Consider the following 19,902-nt stretch of genomic DNA (forward strand, 5'->3'; position numbering starts at 1 on the left):
GCTAATCTATCTCCAACTTACCAGGAGAACAGTGCAGATTTAAGATCCAGTCAGATCCCCTGGCAACCACCAGTCACTAGAGGAAAATGTAAAGTCCTCAACCAGCTTGCAAGTGGAGGTTGCAAGGATTTGGGGTTGCTTGGGGTTCACTGACCAAGCTCTAGATTTTCCAACATAAGGAGCCCAGACAGGAGAAGAGAAAAATCAGCGTCTCATTTGTAGAGATAAGCTGCTGAATTTGATGGCTGGAATGATTGTGTGCAACAGATTTTATATCAATTTGCGCACTAATAAAGCTACACAGCTAAGATAACTGCTCCAGTTAGCAGAAAGGGGTTTCTTTGGCTCAATTTTAAATTGTTCTTGCTGTTTTGTCTTAAAATAAGTCTTAAATATGCTACTAATTAGACAAAGTAAGGTTCTTTCTCAGTGCAGAGTGAATTTAACAATATGGGCTTTAAACTATTCAAGATCTGTATCATCAGAGCTGATCGGATCATTATCATTTATCATGTCATTTCAACAACAATCTGTAGAGCTCATCCTCTGACTGTGAATACATTTGACCTGCCCTGTCTGGATTTGTTTTCCATTTGGTTATTAGGTTATGATGTGAAAACTGGCAGTTGGAGTGGGATTTATGTTTCCTGCATGCTGCTCTTCTTAAAAACATTATTTCCTTGCTTACATTAGCCAGTCAGGGTTGCATTAGTAATACAACCAAGGGTACCATGACCACAAGGCGTAGCTTGCACTTCTAACCCACAACCAATCACAGGGGAACACTAAATGACAGGTTTCATTTTTTCTTTTAAAAAAATTGTTTACCTGATGTTTTTTCTTCTACCTAAATAACATTAGAGCTGATATGCCCTTACAAATCCTTGTGTGTAGCCAGTAATGATGTTTTTGTATCATTAATCAACACAAAACATAAAGACAAAAAATGTAGTATTCCACTGTTAAGGACATTTCTGTGCTTTTTAAGTGTTTCTTATATTCATTCACATAGTTTTGCTTCAGTTATGAAGCGATATGGTAAACTACCCACGCTGACATCGGCTCAGGTGGCAGAATGCAGACTTTTAAAGGTCGTCAGTTCATTACATGCAGCAGAAGGACCGATGAGCTTATGCCACAGAGAGGCGTCCCCCATCAATAATTCACAAAAATCGCTGCTCCCCCTACGTGTTGGTCAGAATTTGATCAAACTTGCATACAGAAATTACTTGATGGGTCTTCATCTGTGCAAACTGTGCTCAAGGTCAAAATCACATATGTTCAAAAACCTGTGAATTGTAATGGCTCGTGAGTCAAATGAGCATCACTATGGTTCTGGTCTTTACCACTTATCCTATTCATGGCTGTTGGTGGACTGCGAGCCTATCCCAGCTGTGATAATAACACTGGGATAGGCCGATGAACCGCTCTTTAATTTTTAATTTGTACTGACATTTATCTGATCACACCCCTGACCAAGATCCTTCCTAAGAAAAATAGAAGACGCATCTTTAACGCAGTTCTTTTCATCTGAACTTAAGTCCTCAGGTTACAGTTTTCCACCTTGTGCCCTGTATTTGTTTACATGGACATGTTTGTGATCCAAATCAACTTTCAGTGCATAGTCAGTCAGTCTAACACCACCACTAGCCTGCCTGTGCTCTCTTGCTTCATTTACAGTACATTTCTTAAACATCACTATAAGACTGGACTCTCACACACGTCACCACACATTTCCTATAATCCTATAATTCCTATAATTTATAATCCTTATCTTTATAATCTCTTCTGCTATTTGCACATTCTTTACTGTAAATTCCTAAGTTAATTTGTAAATTTTTGTAGTAAACTGTAAATTGTAAATATTGTAAAACTTTTCTTCTGTCATTTAATGGTCGGGCATTGTACAGCTACAAGCATTTCACCCCCATGTCATACTGTGTATGGTTGTGTGTGTGTGACAAATAAAATTTGAATTTGATTGACGTTTTAAATACAGCATATTATATCTGTGCATATGTACAGGTATAAGGTTGTATTATCTGCAAAATAACAAAGTCAAGAATGAATAAAGTAATTGTGAATCTTTTACTTTTGTTGTTTTACTTACTTTAGTTATGAAAAGTGGAGTTTTTCCTGGTAAATGTAATTTTTCTTGTTGTAAAATAACACATCACAATGTGTGCTTACTGGGATGTGTCCGTTTTCTCACTGGCCTCTCAACAGCAATGCTTCTTTTTTCTCTCTCTCTCATCCAATACTGCTGTGACTGAAACACTGCCAGTGACAAGTTTGACAAACCCAGAGCGTTAATCGCCCTCTCGTTTCCTCAGTAGTAAAATCTGCTACAAACCTGTCCCGTGTCACTTCATACACTGTTTTGAGTTTTATAAATAATTACTACAACAGTTCCCTGTTGTATTATTTTTATGTCTCTAGGTTAGTTGTAAATCGCTTTTCATTAGTTCCCTTCCTGTAACCTTAGTCATCTCTTTGTGCTTCGTCCTTTTGTGTCTCCCTGAAGTCTGCCGTGCCTCCCGGTTTGTTTACCTTTTGTCTATGTCAAGTTCATGTGTATTAGTCTCTGTCTGTGTTTGTGCTTCCTGTTTTATTTTGGTGATCTCTTGTTCGTGTGCGCCGTCTTGAGTTTTGCTTCCTTTGTGTCGTCTGTTATGATTCTGCTCGTCAATGCCTCGTTCTCCCCAGCTGTCTCCACTTCCCCTAATCACCCTCCTGTGTGTGTTGTCTGTCTCTCTGTTCTTTGTCAGCATCTGTTTAGTTCCTGTTTCGTCTTGTGCTTAGTGTTTTCTCAGTCCTAGTAACTCCGGTGTATTTCTTAGCAGTTTATAGTTTTCTGTTTTCCCCTTTTGGACGTTTGCTGCTTTTGTTCATTTTTTGCCATCAGTTGAATAAAGAGTTTGCTTTCTGTTAAACCCCGCCTGCTCGTGTCCGCATTTGAGTACAACTCAGCTTCCAGTCTGCACATCCTGCAGATTATGACACAGATCCCAAAGGTGCTCTAATGGATTTGAATCTGGTGACTGTGGAGGCCATTTGAGCACAGTGAACTCATTATCGTGTTCAAGAAACTAGTTTGAGATCATTTGAGCTTTATGACCTGTTGTGTTATTCTGCTGAAAGAAGCCATCAGAAAACAGCTACACTGTGATAATAAAGGGATAGATGGTCAGCAACAATAATCAGGCAGGCTGTGGTGTTTAAATGATGTTGGTACTAAGGGGCCAGAAGAGTGCCAAGAAAATATCCCCCACACCGTTACACTACAGTGTCATCACCAGACAATGTTTTTCCAATTTTCTGTTGTCCAACTGAGGCTATAATTTACAGGGGAGCCCCTGTATATTGTAGCCTCTGTTTCCTGTTCTCGGCTGACAGGAGTTGAATCTAGTGTTGTCTTCTGCTGCTGTAGCCCATCTGCCTATTGTAATGAATGGTTATTTGCATTACTCTGTCCTTCCAGTCAGCTTGAGGCAGTCTCGCCATTCTCCATGACATCAACAAGGCATTTTCACCCAGAAAACCGCTGCTCACTAGATGTTTTCTCTCTTAAACTAGAGATGGCTCTGTGGAAAAATCAGTTTCTGACATACTCAGTCCTGCCTGTCTGGCACCAACAACCACATAAATCAAATTTCTTCCCCAGGCTGGTGCTCAGTTTGACTTTGACCATGTCTGCATGTCTAAATTGAGTTGCTTCTTTGACTGGATGATATTTTAACCAACCCCTAAACTGATGTACTTTGTGAAGTGTGCTTTAAGTGTGTTATCAATGCTTGAGAGGTAGAGAGAGAGCGAGATAAAGGATGTAAAGGAGTAAACAAAGGACACTGATTTGATCAGCTCGAGAAAAATCCGTGTAAACAAATAAAAATGCTCAAACTCAGTTAAGTAACAGTTACATTTGAGGAAACATTATGGGGGGAAAAAGAAAAGAAAAACAGTGCTAATCATAATAATACGGCACTCTCCCCGAACAATTAACCCAGATCGAAAGATGGTTTGACAGCTAGAGTTGCCTTCCCGCCCGAGTCTCTTGGTTGCAATGTTTCGAAATAACACTCAATAAAACAACAAGGCAGACACTCCCAGTGTGCTCATTAGCAAGCTCTGTCTCTCTCACAGCTTCGGCTGCAAACATCCACACAGCAGCACTTTACTGTGGCTGTCTCTCTGCTGCTGGATACGATGCTGTCTGAAACATGCAGAAAACGTGGCTGCCTTTGGATTAGATTAAGCATCAGTTTACTTGATTTCAGATGCTTTTCATTACAGCTCAATCTTCTCTTTCTCAATCCCTCACTCCTTTCTTTGGCAATCTTCTCGCCCACCTTTAAGCTCTTCTCTTTCAGTAACCCCCCGACCTTCAGTTCAACCTATTTGAAAATCCCCTTCTTGCATCGATTTTCTCCCTCTCCCCCTTTCCTGTGGGATTTTTTTCTCTCCTCCTTGTGAGAGTCCATTTTGTTCAACAGTTGCCACACCGAGCGGTTCTGCAGTTTGAGTCGAGGCTCTGGGGAAACGCTCTGGGGGAAAGGCCTGTCAGTGAGAGAGAGGGAGAGAGAAAATCTGGAATCAGTGCAAGGTAGCAGATTAAAAGTCACACGCAGCCCCCGCCTGCCCTCCCCTTCTTCCAGACTCACTTTGAATCGATCAACAATTTGATCTTTTTATAAAATGAAAAGGCGATAGCTATTACGTAAGCTGCATTGTACCCTCGCAATCTTATTTTCTCCATTAATTGATAATGAGAACCCATCTGTCGAAGTGTCCCCGTGGCACACGGGAGATTACTTTCATGAAATATATGCAAGTGGTTCCAAATGTTCAACAGATGACATATAAACTATAATTCAAGCTTTATTACAGAGTCTTGTTTTTTTTTTTTCTCTAACACTGTAAGTGCAAAGCAAGTGTGTCGCGCATAATATATTATCGAGGCAGTTTCATTCTTACTCTGCAGCTGCTTGTGCCAGCTTTCTACAGTATTGCCAAACATCCAGTGGAGTTTTTAATGTTACCGTAATTGGTATTGAATTTCAGATTAATCAAGCTCATGCTTCATATTGCACTAAAATTGCGCCTCCAGCACATTTTGAAGAGATTGGAATCCAATTGCAGATTGCTATTTCATTACTCATCTTTACTGCAGGGCAATAATTGATGCGATGCTCTGGCAGCAGATATTAGAGGCGTCTTCAGGTAAAATTACTATAGCTCAAGAAGAGCACTCATCCTAATAGGGTAGAGAGAAAACCATCCAAGTATTGGAAAAATATCTGTGGAGCTGTTTTTTTGGTTGTTGTTGTTGTTGGTGTATTTGAGTCAAGATTTAACTGAAGCTCATCTTCAGTTTTGTTCGTCATGCTGTCCAATGCTGAAACCAGGCGCGGCTGTGACAGCTGTTTTGAGCAGGTGGGAACAGCTGCGGATGAGTGTTGATAACCCAAGTCCTGATATTTGACCCAGACCTCACACTGCTCAAACTAAACTGCTTTTCCACCCACATTTCACACTGTGAAGGATGTCCAGATGCCAGTTTCATCACTTTCATTTTGGCTTCAAGTTTTAACAACTGACATCTTCCAAGGTCTTGTTCGTCTGTAAGTACTCACGCTTTCATAGTGATGTAGCAGTGATTTAGATGTGTTTAGTGTGTTATGAAATAGTCAGAAAGAAAGCATCTGGAAACATCTGATAACATTTAACATCTGAGATCACTTTACTGTTGCACAACTCAAATATTTTGTAATAACACAAATTTACAACAAAGATTAAAAATGCCACGTGTTCATCGGGAATTTCAGTGGAAACCAGCAGAGTAAAGGGAAAAGAAACAAGAGGCAGATATCTATAATCTTGAGCTTCTGTCATGTATGAAGTATTCATGGCTGGACCATCGGTTATGCTTTGTTTTGCTCATTTTCAGCCTGATTTCTGGTCATACCTCAACTGAAGTCCAATCACAACATGTGAAATGTGCACCTGTCTTCCAGCACATACCGAGCAGCCTACTGGATCATAGACAGTATGGGACTATATTTTAATGAGTTGTTAGTTGGCTGTTTTTGCATAAACAATTTCGACATAAACATTAGATCTCAACTCAAGAAACAAGTACACTAATAGCCATGATCTGCCTAAATCTTGCATCTACTGCACAAAGCTCACAAATGTGTCATTCTCCTTTCTACCAGAGTTGAAATGCCCTTCCTACTTTAACAAGATCACCTTTTCCGTGCCTTTGCTCATAGGCTGCACTTGCACAAGTGGCACTTCATGTCATGTTGTCACTTCGGAATCACACCTCTGCAGCACTAACGAGTGAAAAGCCATCCAGGCATCTTCACTATACAACTAATTTTGGTTGAGTAGTGAAAATTCTCTAGACATCTCTTTAACAGTTTGGATGCCCATGACCACTTTTACAGCTTCAGCCCCGAATCTGTGACAGCTTTTCACTAATCACAAGGGAAAAAAGCTCAGTGGGATTTTCTAACTAGCTTTTTTCTGCTCTCCTCAGCCTCATTTGCTCTAATCTTTAAAGAACTCCCGTCTTCCTCGTTTCCTTGCTGTTATTTCGAGAATTCCCCTTTTGCACAATCCTTCCAGAGCCACAGCAATATTTGACTCAGAGCTTACCTCAAGACAACATTTACACTGATGTGGTTTTAAAAAATGTCTGTCTTTAATTTATCTTTCTGGGAAAGTCAGACCAGATGGGATATTTATGGTGTTTTTAAGGTGAAGTTCTGAAAGGACACCATGATGGAAGCAGAGCTACTCTAAGTGTTAATTTTAAGAAACGCAATAACAAAACGCTGCTTTGACTCATTGGCTTTAAAAAGGCTGAAATACACCACTCAGATCAAATAGACAGCAGTGAGAAATGCACAGTGAGGCGCTCATAAATTAAACCAGACAGTGATGAGAAGAACAAAGGCACATGAGGACACATTCAAGTTATTTCTATTTATTATTATCTTAAATGTTTAACTTAACTCAAAATTTCAAGTTGTTTTTCAATTTTGATTTAATTATTCAGAAGTCGAATCTGTAAGTCAACATTTTCAGCTAATAAATCGATATTTTGGCTTAAGAATGGTGAGAAATCTTTTTTAATGGCAGAGACTTCCTTAACACACATCCTGTGAGATACAGGGAAAAGAGGGGGAAACTGCTAACATGAGCAAAGGCAAAGAAATAAAGAAATTTCAGTAATCTTAAACACACTGACCATGAAAGTTTCTTGGCTCCCTGACGATGTATTCTACTCACTTTCATGTCATGATGTCCTGACTTTACCTCTGCTGCTGTGATAATTTGCTGGGAACACCAAGTGGGTCTCAACTTGGAAGTGATGTAACTCAAATATGCACCAGGGGATGGAATAATAATGCTTACCGACATTGGATGGCGTGGGAAACGTTAACACCGAAAAGAGAAAGCAAATAAAAGCAAAGAAAGCTGGATCTGTTCACTTCAGCCCAACTGTGACAATGAGAAACTTGTTTTAATTGTGGACAGGACTTTAGTTACCGGCCAGGTTTTTTAAACACTGCAGGAGGAAGTTCTTGGTCTTTGTGCACAAGGTCTGTCAGACTGTCAGAGTTCTTATTTATATATTCATACTTTGTGGTATCCAGTGTTAAGGAAAGATATTTCAAAAATGTATGCAAACATAATCTGTTTGAAAATAAGTGAATGAGAGGGAGATGGGTGGAAATGCAAACTGGGGCCAATCATCCAAAGCAAGAGAAGAGCATGCGGGCAGGGTGGAGCGGTTGAAGACAAGTGTCGGATTTCATGTGTGACAGAAAGAGTGAGAGAGAAGGTTAACAAGATGGTAGTGAGACCTAGTCTATTGTTTGGAGACAGTGGCACTGACAAAAAGACTGGAGGTCGAGCTGACGATGGCAGAATTGAAGATGCTCAGGCTGTCATTGGGAGTGAGCATGATGGATAGGATTACAAATGAGTATATGAGAGGGACAGCTCAGGTTGAGCAGTTTGGAGACAAAGTCAAATATTCAAGAGTGAGATGCTTTGGTCGCATGCAGAGGAGGGATAGTGGATATATTGAACAAAGGATGTTGAAGAATGAGCTGCCAGGCAAGAGGAAAAAGGGAAGATCTCATAGGAGGTTCATGGATGTAATGAAAGACATCCAGAGTCTTGGCGTGACAGGAAAGTATGCTAGGGTGAGATGTGGTGACCCCTAAAAAAAGAAACCAAAACAACACGATGATGTAAACACGATCTGTGGAGACAATCAAACAACAGTGTTACTTTAAGCTTTGTTAAAGTTTTTACGTCTGCATAAGGAAATACAACACAATGTCAACCGAGCAAGGCAAACTGGTCCTCAGCTCACATCCTTGGCCTTTCCGTGAAGGGAAACTGAAGAAGCTGACTGGAAACATGTGAACATATGTTTCATGCAGTGTAATGGTGTTATAGCGACAGTATAGCACTACACATTTCAACCCTGCTTTCTGGTTGAAACGTTGCCTTTCTCAACACAATACACAGGACACTGTTTTATATAGTAGTAGCAGCAGCTATACTAGTAATCCAATCATGTGTGTGTACTAAGTGGTGCAAATACACGGAAGAAAAAGCCTTTAAAGGTGTGTCGTTCATGGGACAGCACCTGATTAGGCATTTAGTCCCAGACAGTTCCTCTAACTCTGGTCTGAAAGCACCTTTTGGTTACTTTCTGACTTTAGCTGTTGTGCTTCCTTGACCTATTAAAACCATGAAACTGTGGACAGACATTTTTTTGTTCTTCTTTAAGCCATCAACAGTTGAAACTTACATCTGTCCAACACTTTAGCGTAGAGCTAAATATTAAGCTGTTACCAATAATGTGCACATCTGCTGCTGGTAAAATTAACTATCTAGTTCTTCTTTAATATTTTTACTGTACTTGTGACATCTGCAAACTAAGTTTTGTGTCATCTGCCTTTAAAGCATGCGTGACCTATTTGTCTGGAGCCAAATTACCCCCCTGAAGTGTACTCTGGTAGTCCAAACAGGCTCTGACACAGCGTGCCTGACCTCTGACTACGCCTCAAGGTCAACGCATAACTGAGGAGGGGAAAGAGTTTGTGGGAAAATATGAACTACAGATGTCTGTTTTTTGTAAAATGTGACCGTCCCTGTTTTTATTTCCCTTCGGCGATGGAGTACTCTACTTGAATGCACGCCACATTCAGTCTCCTCGATCTCCTGTCTCTCTGACCTCCACTTTTAATACAGCCTTAAAGATCCATCCACCATCCTTGTCCATGAATAATTGAGGGCTTCCCGTGGAGATCCTGCAGAGTGAGGCGGAGGGAGGAGGAGGCGCTCAGTGACTTCAGGGCACGGGGTGACAATTAAATAATTAGAATGATTAAATGTGTTGATCTTTTAACTGAAGATCGCTGGTGTAGTTCGTTTAACTGAAATAAAATCCTCTTTATGCATTTCAAGAGCTTCTTTCTGATGGTTTCTCCTCTCCTAACCGTTCATGTTTTTAACTGTGAATCAGAGATAAGGCTGCTTCACTAAAACATAAATAAGGATTGTTGTGTTTTTGATGATCTGCGGGGTCTCCTTCCTTGAAGGCTGACACAGATCACTCCACACGATCAAGCCCCCGGGCCTGTGTTTGGAGCCCTGCATTTTAATGCTGGTTTCATAACTGCGCCGTGACACGGTGTAGCAGAGACAGGCACACTCCTCCATGATATACAGTTATGTAATGCAAACTGTTTCTATGTGTTCTGTCGCAGCGCTCTTTCCTCCCAATCATCTAGTTTGTCACATGAAATCAAATCATGGGTGAATTTATAGCTCACCCGAGAAGCACGTGTTGCTTCTGCCACACTGCGCAGTTGAATTGTGGTACATCCTGTACCGAGAGGTTTAAGTATCATCGGCACAAAGGCAACGATATGCTTTTGGTTTGAATTTACATGTCATTAGAAGAGATCCGCGTCATTGCGTCGCTGGGCCGTTTGTGTTATTTTTGGTGTAAAATGAACATAACAGGGCGTTAATGTTAGTGGTATTTACATGGGAGTCAAAGACATTTGGTTTCTTTTGCGCTGTACTGTACATTACTTACATTTTTTGGTGGGAAATTTTTTTTTTATGAGAAAAAATGTCACAGCAGGTTGTGCAGTCTGACGTGTTTTCCACATCGATGTGTGAAGAGACCTCTGAGAGTTGTGTGATGGAGTAGCTTATAGTTGTGGTTTATAGAAACTCGACAGACCCTGGAGTCTTTTTTGTTCCTGTTTTTCTTTGTGCTAATTAAAACTCCACCTTCAGACTCGTACGAAAGGCGGATGGTGACTAATGGCGCTGCATCTTTAAGGGTGGGACTGTAAGTTGGAGACTGTTCGACCTGTGTTTTCCATGATTTGTGTCTTTCGGTGAGATGAGACAAAAAAACAAAACAAAAAATAGCGAGAGCTTTTCTCATTTTAAGGGCACACGCTGTCACTTCTTTCTCAGTCAACACCGACGTTTCCCCGAAACTTCGAATTCAAAGTTTCCAAGAACCAAGTGAATGATTTGAGATGTCAAAACACTGCACAGCCTCAAGCTGCTGCATTGACAGTGTACAATAGAGGCAGCCTTAATCAGCCCATCCGCTAAATGTTTCACTGAAATTTAATCCAAATCCAAATGAGCTTTGAGGCTATTTTTTCCTTCCCAGAAAATGTGCCATTATCCCCATGAAACTGGAGGACTCTGGATGGTGTATGTAATCACCACTTTCATGTTTCCTAGTGCATTTTCTGCAGGAACCGTAGTATCAGTATGACAGTTGCATAGTTGTGCAAATTCAACTCCATTTTTAGAGTCGCTGTAAAGAATCCTCATTAACACGGGCCAAAGTAGCCTGAGGCGTAAGAGTGACACATAGCCGATGCTATAACTGAGTCAAGCTCCACAAGCTGGTGGAGAAAATGTTGAGCCTGCAGTCAAAAGGCCTGAAGTGACATCTGCAGAGAACTGAAGGATCAGCCCTTTAGCAGCTCACTTTTCAGCGATGAGTTTGTACAGTACATTGGATCCTTGTAAGGCCCTCCCTGACTGAGACAGACTACCACGCATGTATTATACAAATGCCCGGAGGCAAAACAGTTCAGATCGATCTGAGGTATAAACAAGTCAAGACCAAAGCGTTGATGAAGCAGACATTGATCTGGTCGTGCCACGGGTCTGTGGTACAGCATCCACATCCAGTGTTTCTTAAGTGCTTTTATTTTATTGCCCTGAAATGAATCTGGTGTATCTCTGCATGCTCAGCGGGAAAAAATTCAAATCAAATTTGTAGTTCAGAGAAGTTTCTCCTCACAGCTGAGATCAGGGGCGGAGCGTGGGGGTGGCTTACGGGGCTTAAGCCCGGGTTGTTTTGTCAGAAGCCCGGGGTATTTTGGAGTGTAATTTTTTCATAGTTAGATGCCTGGCTGACAACTGTATAAAACAAAAAGTACACACAATATTCGAAGCACATAGTGCACACTGTGGGAATTTACGACTGTGCGTGAATCCCCCCCTGATATTGGTATGATCCAAGCTCAGGCACTAAGCGACTGAGCGAGGGGGCGGGGCAGCTGCTGCCCGTGAGTGCGCTGTTGGAGAGACGGAGCCAGCCATACTAAGGAGAGCTTAAGTTTGACCAGGTACCAAAGCAAATCATTCGTACCGTACAAATAATGTAAATATGACGGTGCATCACGAAAGATTGATATGAAACTGATCACTTGACCAATATTACGTTACTTGCTCTTCAAGTGAATCAACAAATGGCGAAATGAAAAGCCGAACAAATGCTATTTTTTAGAGAGTCTTAGCTTACGTGTGTTTATTTCATATTTTCAGTTCTTACCCTCCCCGACTAATTCGGTTTCAGTTATGTACTGAAATATAAGAATGGACATGAGAGGCTTCTTTCAAAGAAAAACTCAGGTAAATGTTATTTTATATATTATGCTTTGTATGTTGTTCAGTATATTTCTATGCAAAACAAGAGGGATTTCAGTACACAGCAGGATATTCACATTTGTAACCAGATATTTACATACACTTTAGGGAGAAAACATAAAACATTTTTACTGTACAACATCAATTTAGAGTAAACTTTTGTTTTAGATAAATATTGAAATATCTTTTGAATCAGTTAAATGTCAGAATAAAGAGAGACAGAGCTTCTATTTTTTATCACTTTCATTAAATTTAGGAGTACATATACACTAAGTTTATTGTTAATTAATAAGAAAACTCCAGACGATTCCATTCTGAGCTGAAGAAGCTTCTGATTGGTTAGTAGAGTCCATGTGAGTAAACTGGTGGCACAGCTGTGGATGCATATAAGACAAAACACAGAGCCTGTTTCTGTGACATGGGAACATCAAGAGATGTCAACCAAAACACCAGGAAAAGAATTGTGGAGCTCCATAAGTGTGGCTCAGTTTGAATACAATTTGGTGCCATTTACAGTTAAAAAACACAGACAGTTTCTCTCTTTACTCTTAAAGTTAACAAATATGTTTTTTATATTTATCAATCTAAAAAAATAAACATTTAGTCTGATTTGATGTTACAATTAAAAAAGTGTTTGTGTTTTGATCTGAAGAGTTTGTAAATATCTGGTTTCAACTGTATATTTGATGATTGTCAGCACAAAGAGAGAGAGAGAGGAGCAGAGATTGAGATGGAGAATGAGGACAGAACAGAGATGAACAAGAGCAGGTGAGACACACATGTTAGTCAAATGGTTGTTTACTAAAAGTATCACTGTATCATAGGTACTCATGTATCTCGTACCTAGTGTTTCTTTTTAGGTTTGCTATTTTTCAAATTCTATATTTATTAAGTTCTGCAGGCTTGTTTGCACAACAAGGCTAAATAATTATATAAACTTTTCTCAATCTAAATATTGGACTTTGGTAGAATTAAATAAATAAGTGTAGTGCAGGTCTATGATGATTTTTAGTGCTACTATCATCTAGTTCTGATTGTGGTTATGTCTTGGTTAAGTCCTCAGTAATCCTGCTTTTGAACTGTTGTAGTCCTGTTTTAATTCTGGATCAGTTCTGCGTCTGGTTGAATTGGGGTTTAGTCCCTGTGTCTTGATACAGCCCCGACTTCGTTCTGTCTTGCTGCTTAATTAAAAAACTAGTTTAAGGTGTCCTGCATGTGTGATATATATATTTCCCTATATGAAGTCATTCTTTTTTGAACAAAACTCAAAACAGAGCCTATTAATCTTTCAGTCATTTCTACACCCCCCCTCCCCCCCCTCAAAAAAAAAAAAAAAAATCCCACATGCATACTACCCTTTAGGGCTAAGCCCCGGGTGTTTCAAATGTCTGGCTCCTCCTCTGGCTGAGATACTGCTCGTTATTCTCTCTGATGTGATCATGGACATGCTGAACTTGGTCAGAGCTGTGCAAATGGACCACAGACCTTTTCTAATAACATGTTCTAATGAGACAGATTATATAATATAAATGATTTATTAATGGGTTATAATTTGTAATAAAGTATTCAGCTTTCATGCTTTTAAGAGACTGGAGAGAATATGGATAATGCCACCATCAAATCACCCACAAACTTCAGCTGTATGGCCCACACAGACATATCTGCTTAATAATGCTTCAAACCAAGAAATTAATATATTTCATAACAGAGACCGGAGACTTCTTGGATGGGCTGTTAGTGTAATTGATTGCACAGCAAGACCTTATTTGTCAAAAGAAAATTAAATAAAATAACGCTATGAAAACACTACTCAGAGGTGCTGTTAGAGGATTATAGAGGTTAGGGTTATAGGTTAGGGTAAGAGTTTTTTATAATTAAAGAAAAAAGTGAGAAAAGTAAGAATTATCACATTAAAATTATGAGGGGGGAAAAAGTCAGAAATCTACGGTGGCCCCAAGGGGTCAAATATACTGTAATTTAAGAAGACGCTTGTAAATTAACAATAAAAATTGCTGCAAAAGCACACAAAACACAATGGAAATTGAATAAAAACACAATAGAAAAAAGAAAACATCTGAGGGACCGGAACAAACTTAAGAGAAGCAGAGAATTCTTCAGTGTTGTGAGGGAGAAAAGGGGTAGTGTGTGTTTAAATCGCATAATTCATACAAAACCAGCGCATGTTTGCTATTAGCAGTAAAATGTTAGCTTGTCATTTCTACCGTCTCCACAAAAACACTTCCATTGTGTTTTGTGAGTTTTGCTTTGTTTTGGAGGGGTTTTTTATAGATTTTTTTTGTTCTGTTTTATTTGAGGTCAGAATTTTGACTTTCGCCTCAGAATTATAATTTTTTTCATCATTGTGAAAAAATAAAAACCCAAATTCTGTGATTAAAGTCAGAATTTCTCACTTGAGGAAGTTACTTGGAAACAAAACTCCCTTTTAACAGGAATAAAAATGCAGTAGAAACAGGCTCAGGGAGGGGCAGCCATCTGCCGTGACCAGTTGGGGGTCATTTTAATAACTTATAATGACAGTGAGGCATATTTAATATCATACATCTCATTATTGTTAGCAAGCTTTTTTAATTTTAAAAAATAACTGCTTAACAGTAATAGTTCTTTACAGAAACTATATGCAACTGCATGAGTGAAAAGATGAATCGAGATGTCAGCCATGCAGTTAGCATCTCAAGAAACAGATTAATGATTTTTCCCAGGTTCTCCGCTTTCCTCCCACAGTACAAAGACATGCATGTGAGGTTAACTGGTCAGTCTAAATTGGCCGTAGGTGTGAATATAAGCATTGTCTTTCTCTTTACGTTTGCCCTGTGATGGACCCGTGACCTATGCAAGAATACCCCGCCTCTCATTCTATGCCCAGATAGGGTTGGCTCTAGCTCCCCAGGATAAAAAGAGATCCATGTAGTCCACGAGTCATGAAGTCTGCAGATAAGATTTTCCCCACATTTCTCACCCTATCAGCTCTTTTTAAATGTGTTCATCTCCTCAGCCTTCCATCTCTGCCTGGTTCAGTGCTGAGAAAGTGTTTGGTTGCATTCAAGCAAAAATTGATTAGTACATTGGTGAAGGAGGGAAGCTGCAGACTAATGATGGGCACTTAACTTTTTGAGACAGCTAGACTGAGTGGAGACTAACGGGGAACAGAAAATGAGTGTGAATGCAGAAATCAATGGACCTGCTACGACCGAGCCTTAATGGAGAGGCTTTAATGCTGTCTGGGGATGTATAGAACAAAATTACAACTCCTACATGTATCTGGTAAATGTTTCAGTGAAAATGGGGAAAAAAGCCAAAGTTGTATATTTTACATCTGGAAATAAAAGTTGCAAATTGAATATGAATATTTTTCTATTCATTTTTGTTTAAAAAAAAAAAAAAAAAAAATCAGCTGTTATGTATTCAAAAGGCACAGAAGTCGCCGGGCAGCCTAGACTGAATAAATCTCTGTCTCAACAGCAGCAGATTGTGCAATAGATCAAGCCACTGTAGGTTTTTTAATCAGCGCTAACTCCATTGCAGTCTGAAACACGCTGAATCACTCGTGTAGCTCCTAAACCGAATTCTCAAAAATGTTTCATTAAGTCATTATTCTTTCAATTTGTTCTGACCCTTTTTGTGCACTCCACTCTCTTTGCCTGCACTCATTTTTAACGTCACAAACCCCAGATGTTTTAGTCTCCACCTCTGGGGTTTACATAACTACAAATCAACAAGGACCCTGGTTCAGTGGATAAAAGTTAACAACATCCCAGAGGAAAGACGGCATATGAAAAGCAATTAGACAGCCTGTGTGAACCCACATTTAAGCAGCCAATAGTTTGACACATGAGACTCAGCCATTATTGGATTCCTGCGCTGTTGTATCAGTTGCTCCTGAAGATGTCAATAGATGGATTTTCCTCAGTTATTTGCTTTTAAATTGGTCCCGAAGCTGGGGACGCTCTCGTTCACATCATATTTATGGGGACGTGCTAGCCTTTGAAGTTGTTTGTGACTGAGCTGGTCCAAGAGGAAACGCACCACTGCCTACAAGTGTGCAACCACATCAGAAAGAGCAAAATAAGACATTTTGTTGTTTATGTTGTTATCATTTTCATGCTGATGGACAGTTGCATACACTGTGGCTTTAGAAATCCTACTTATGCCCCCTGGGCCTGCAGCTAACTAAGGAGCCCGTGGGTGGAACTGAGCTCACGGAGCTGGGAGGAAGCACATTTTGGGGGATGGGGGGGGTCTTTACTCTGTCTCATTAAAATCATATTAGAGCCCCACCTCCCCGTGCACCACCTACTCAGTTGCAGCACCTACTGTGCCTGTCTCATGAAATAGCTCTTTCTACATGAATGCAAAGGCACCACAGGTGAGAGGGAAAGGTTCTAGCAGAAGGAGGAAAACCTCCTATAAATAAGTCAGAGAGAACAATAGTCACTTAGATGACAGTAAAGAGCAGAAGCTGCACAGTGGAACAGAAAACCTGTGGTTGATTAACCCAAGAAGACTTCTCCTGCTTTTTAAGTTGCTTCTTAGCAATGTGCAAACCTCATTCATCATTTTCTGTTTTCTGTATTATTAAACTGAGAAAAAATTATTGAATAGTAATTTAATTGTTAACATATAAGAGATCACAGAATTTGCCGAGAAACTAACGTCAAATATGAGGAGCGATCCCCAAACTAGGTGTAACAGGGGGACAATGAGAACGAATCAGAGGGGGACCATGGAAAATTAAAAAAATATATATTACAAATTAAGCAATGAAAATTAGCATAGAAGACTTTGGACAGTTTTCAGGCTCCTGTGCTGTGTCACATGCACTGGTACAGGTAGAACATAAAAATTACATGAAAAGTAGCACTGAAAAAAAAACCTTTGTTTAACTGAATCTCTGCAAATTAGCTTCTTGAAGGTCAGACATACTTGCACATCAATTGCCCTGGTTAGGATTTTATGTTGTTATTATGTTAGGTTCACTAACGTTCACTGTTATCAGCCAATCACATGGCAGCAACTCAAGGCATGCAGACGAGATCAAAATAACCTGCTGAAGTTCAAACCAAACATCAAAATGGAGAAGAAAGATGAATATCACTTTGAATGCTGCAAGACTGCTGGTGCCAGACGGGCCAGTTTGAGTATTTTAGAAACTGCTGATTCTGGATTTTTCACACACAGCCATCAGTTTACAGAAAATGCATTAAAAAGGCGAAAATATCTTGTGAGCAGCAGGTCTCATGGTGAAAATGCTTTGTTGATGCCAGAGGTAAGAGATGAATGTCAAGACTCCTTTGAGCTAATAGGAAGGCTAAAAAAAACATTACAACCAGGGTATGCAGAAGAGCATCTCTGAACACACAGCATATTGAACCTGCAGCAGCAGAAGACCACAATCGGTGCCACTCTTGTCAGCAAAACTTTTGTATGGGCTGAACAAGAAGATTGGTGTTGCCAGGTCTGATGACTCTCAATTTCTGCTGTGATTTCCAGATGATAGGGTTAAAATAAAATAAAAAACATGACAGCATGGATGTGTTGTAGTACAACCCCAACCTTTTTTGCACCACGGACCAGTTTATGCCCGACAATATTTTCACATGTTGCGGAATAATACAACAAAATAAAACCAGTACCGGTACCAGAAAAAAGAAGATTTATTTATAAGACACGGGAAAAGACCCAGGGAAACCAAGTTAACGATAAAAACAATTAAAAAAATAATGTTAAAAACCCTGAGAACCATCAATTTCACACCCGAGCCTCAACTCTCGCAGCCCAGAGCAAACAACTCGCGGACCGACACCAGTCTGTGGCCCGGGGGTTGGGTACCGCTGTTGTGGTATAATGATGTGGCTATATTTTCTTTCTTAGCATTGTTTAAATGTCACAGCTTACCTGAGTATTGTCCGTGACTATGCCCGTCCTTTTATGACCACAGTGTTGTGATGACCGTCTTCTGATTGCTGCTTCCACCACAATAACTCGCTGTGTCATTATCTCAAACTGGTTTCTTGAACATGGCATTGAGCCACTGTAATCAAATGACACAGTCAGCAGACATCAATCCAGTTGAGCATTTTACCCTCAGCAGTACAAGACTGATGGGGTATTGTCATCACCCCGCCGGGTGGGCGGCCAGGCAAGTGGCGTGCACACCTACGTTTGTGAATGCGATAACTCGAGGAAGAGGAGAGGTAGGCGTTTAAAATCAATAGCATAAGTGTATCTACTAAAAATATTGGACGAGTTCGAGTCTGACCTCAAGGTCAGAGGTCATGTTTTCTGAAAATCTTGTGAATGCGATAACTGGAGAACGAGGCGATGTAGGACTTTGAAATTTATACCATGCATGTATCTACTAGGAGGCTGCAGTGTAGCGCTGGCAGCTGCCAGTATTTTTAGGATGTGATGGAACAGGAGATTCACTTTGTGGATGTCCCCTATAATACATAACCCAAAAATACGGTTTTCATTCTCATATGAAAACTGTTCTAGGTCTTTTAATCTGTTAATTATTAGAGGTTTAGGTGTACCTGGTGCGTGCAATTCAATAACCTTTTGAAGGGAGCCATTCAAAAATGAGAGAATGAAGGGGTGAATATGTTTGCTTCAGCAGATCAGATTTAGAACAGGAGAGACTGTGAGGCTGTGAACAAAACAAACCGAAGAGGCCAAGAAAATAGAAAAGAGCAAGAAAGTGAGAGGCAGTGAGCAGGAGTGAGGATATGAGGGAGGGAGAGATGAATTATAGCCTACTCCTCAAATCAATAATCTTGCGAATCGCAGCCCCGGTGTGCTACAGATCTTCTTCTTTCCCTTAACCGAGCAGAGAGGGTGACAGATGTAAAGAGCACAGCCTGCCAATTTATGAGGCTCCCAGACAGACCAGAGAGCAGAGAGAGATGTAGGGATAATCCTTTATGCTGGCCTAGATCGTTCCTGTCTACATCGCCTTCAACTGGTGCAGAACGCTGCCGCTCGCCTGTTGACCGGTTCAAAAAAAAGAGAACACATCACTCCGGTTCTCTGCTCTCTCCACTGGCTCCCAGTTGCCTTTAGGATTGATTTTAAAATCTTATTGCTGGCTTTTAAGGTTTTAAATGGCACTGCACCTTCTTACCTGTCAGAACTCCTTAGTACTTATCGCCCCAGGAGATCTTTGAGGTCAGCCGACCTGATGCTTTTAGATGTTCCCAGGTATAAATTAAAGACAAAGGGAGAGAGGGCGTTTGCTGTGGCTGCACCCAGACTGTGGAACAGTTTACCTCCTCACGTCAGACTCTCCAAAAGCCTAGAAACTTTTAAAACCGCTCTTAAAACTCACCTCTTTTCATTGGCTTTTAGAAAGGTTTAATTTATTTGTTTTATATATTTTTATTTTATTTTTATCAGCGAGGTGTTATTACGAAATTGTGTTCTATTGTATTTTTATCTGTATTTACTGTACAGCACTTTGGTCAGCCTTGGTTGTTTTTAAATGTGCTCTATAAATAAACTTGACTTGACTTGACTTGACTTTACTGCGCCTGAGGAGGCAGAGGGGCGAGGAAAAGCAAACAGGACTAAGACAAAAACAGAATGAACCTCTGGTCGCTCAAACAGAGCGTTTTTCTGCTGTTTGTTGATTTTCTTTAACTAATTCTCCATTTGTTTGGCATATCTGTTTCCTCTGACTTCTTCAAAAAAAACAGTGTTCTGCAGCAGGCTCTGTCTACACACTCCTGTACCGCCCTAACATGTATGTTTCCTCCTTTTAGCTCAGCTATCCATATTCAACCAAGTTCTTTTATAAAGCAAATGTTTTGTTGAGCAATTCCATGACAGATCTGGAAGTCTGATAGTTACCGATAGTAGTATTTCACCTTTCACTGTGTTCCTGCT

At 40.2% G+C, this 19,902-nt stretch overlaps 1 protein-coding gene across 1 annotated transcript in view; it reads left to right on the top strand.

Annotated features, from left to right (window-relative positions):
- The window catches only part of lrrc75bb (leucine rich repeat containing 75Bb), a 38,183-nt gene that overhangs the window by 15,273 nt on the left and 3,008 nt on the right, over positions 1–19,902 (top strand). The window lies entirely within an intron of this gene.

The sequence above is a fragment of the Rhamphochromis longiceps genome, linkage group LG7 (genome assembly GCF_057381845.1).
Source record: "Rhamphochromis longiceps isolate RC_006_pf linkage group LG7, R_longiceps_female_GT1.1, whole genome shotgun sequence".
Classification (NCBI taxonomy): domain Eukaryota; kingdom Metazoa; phylum Chordata; class Actinopteri; order Cichliformes; family Cichlidae; genus Rhamphochromis; species Rhamphochromis longiceps.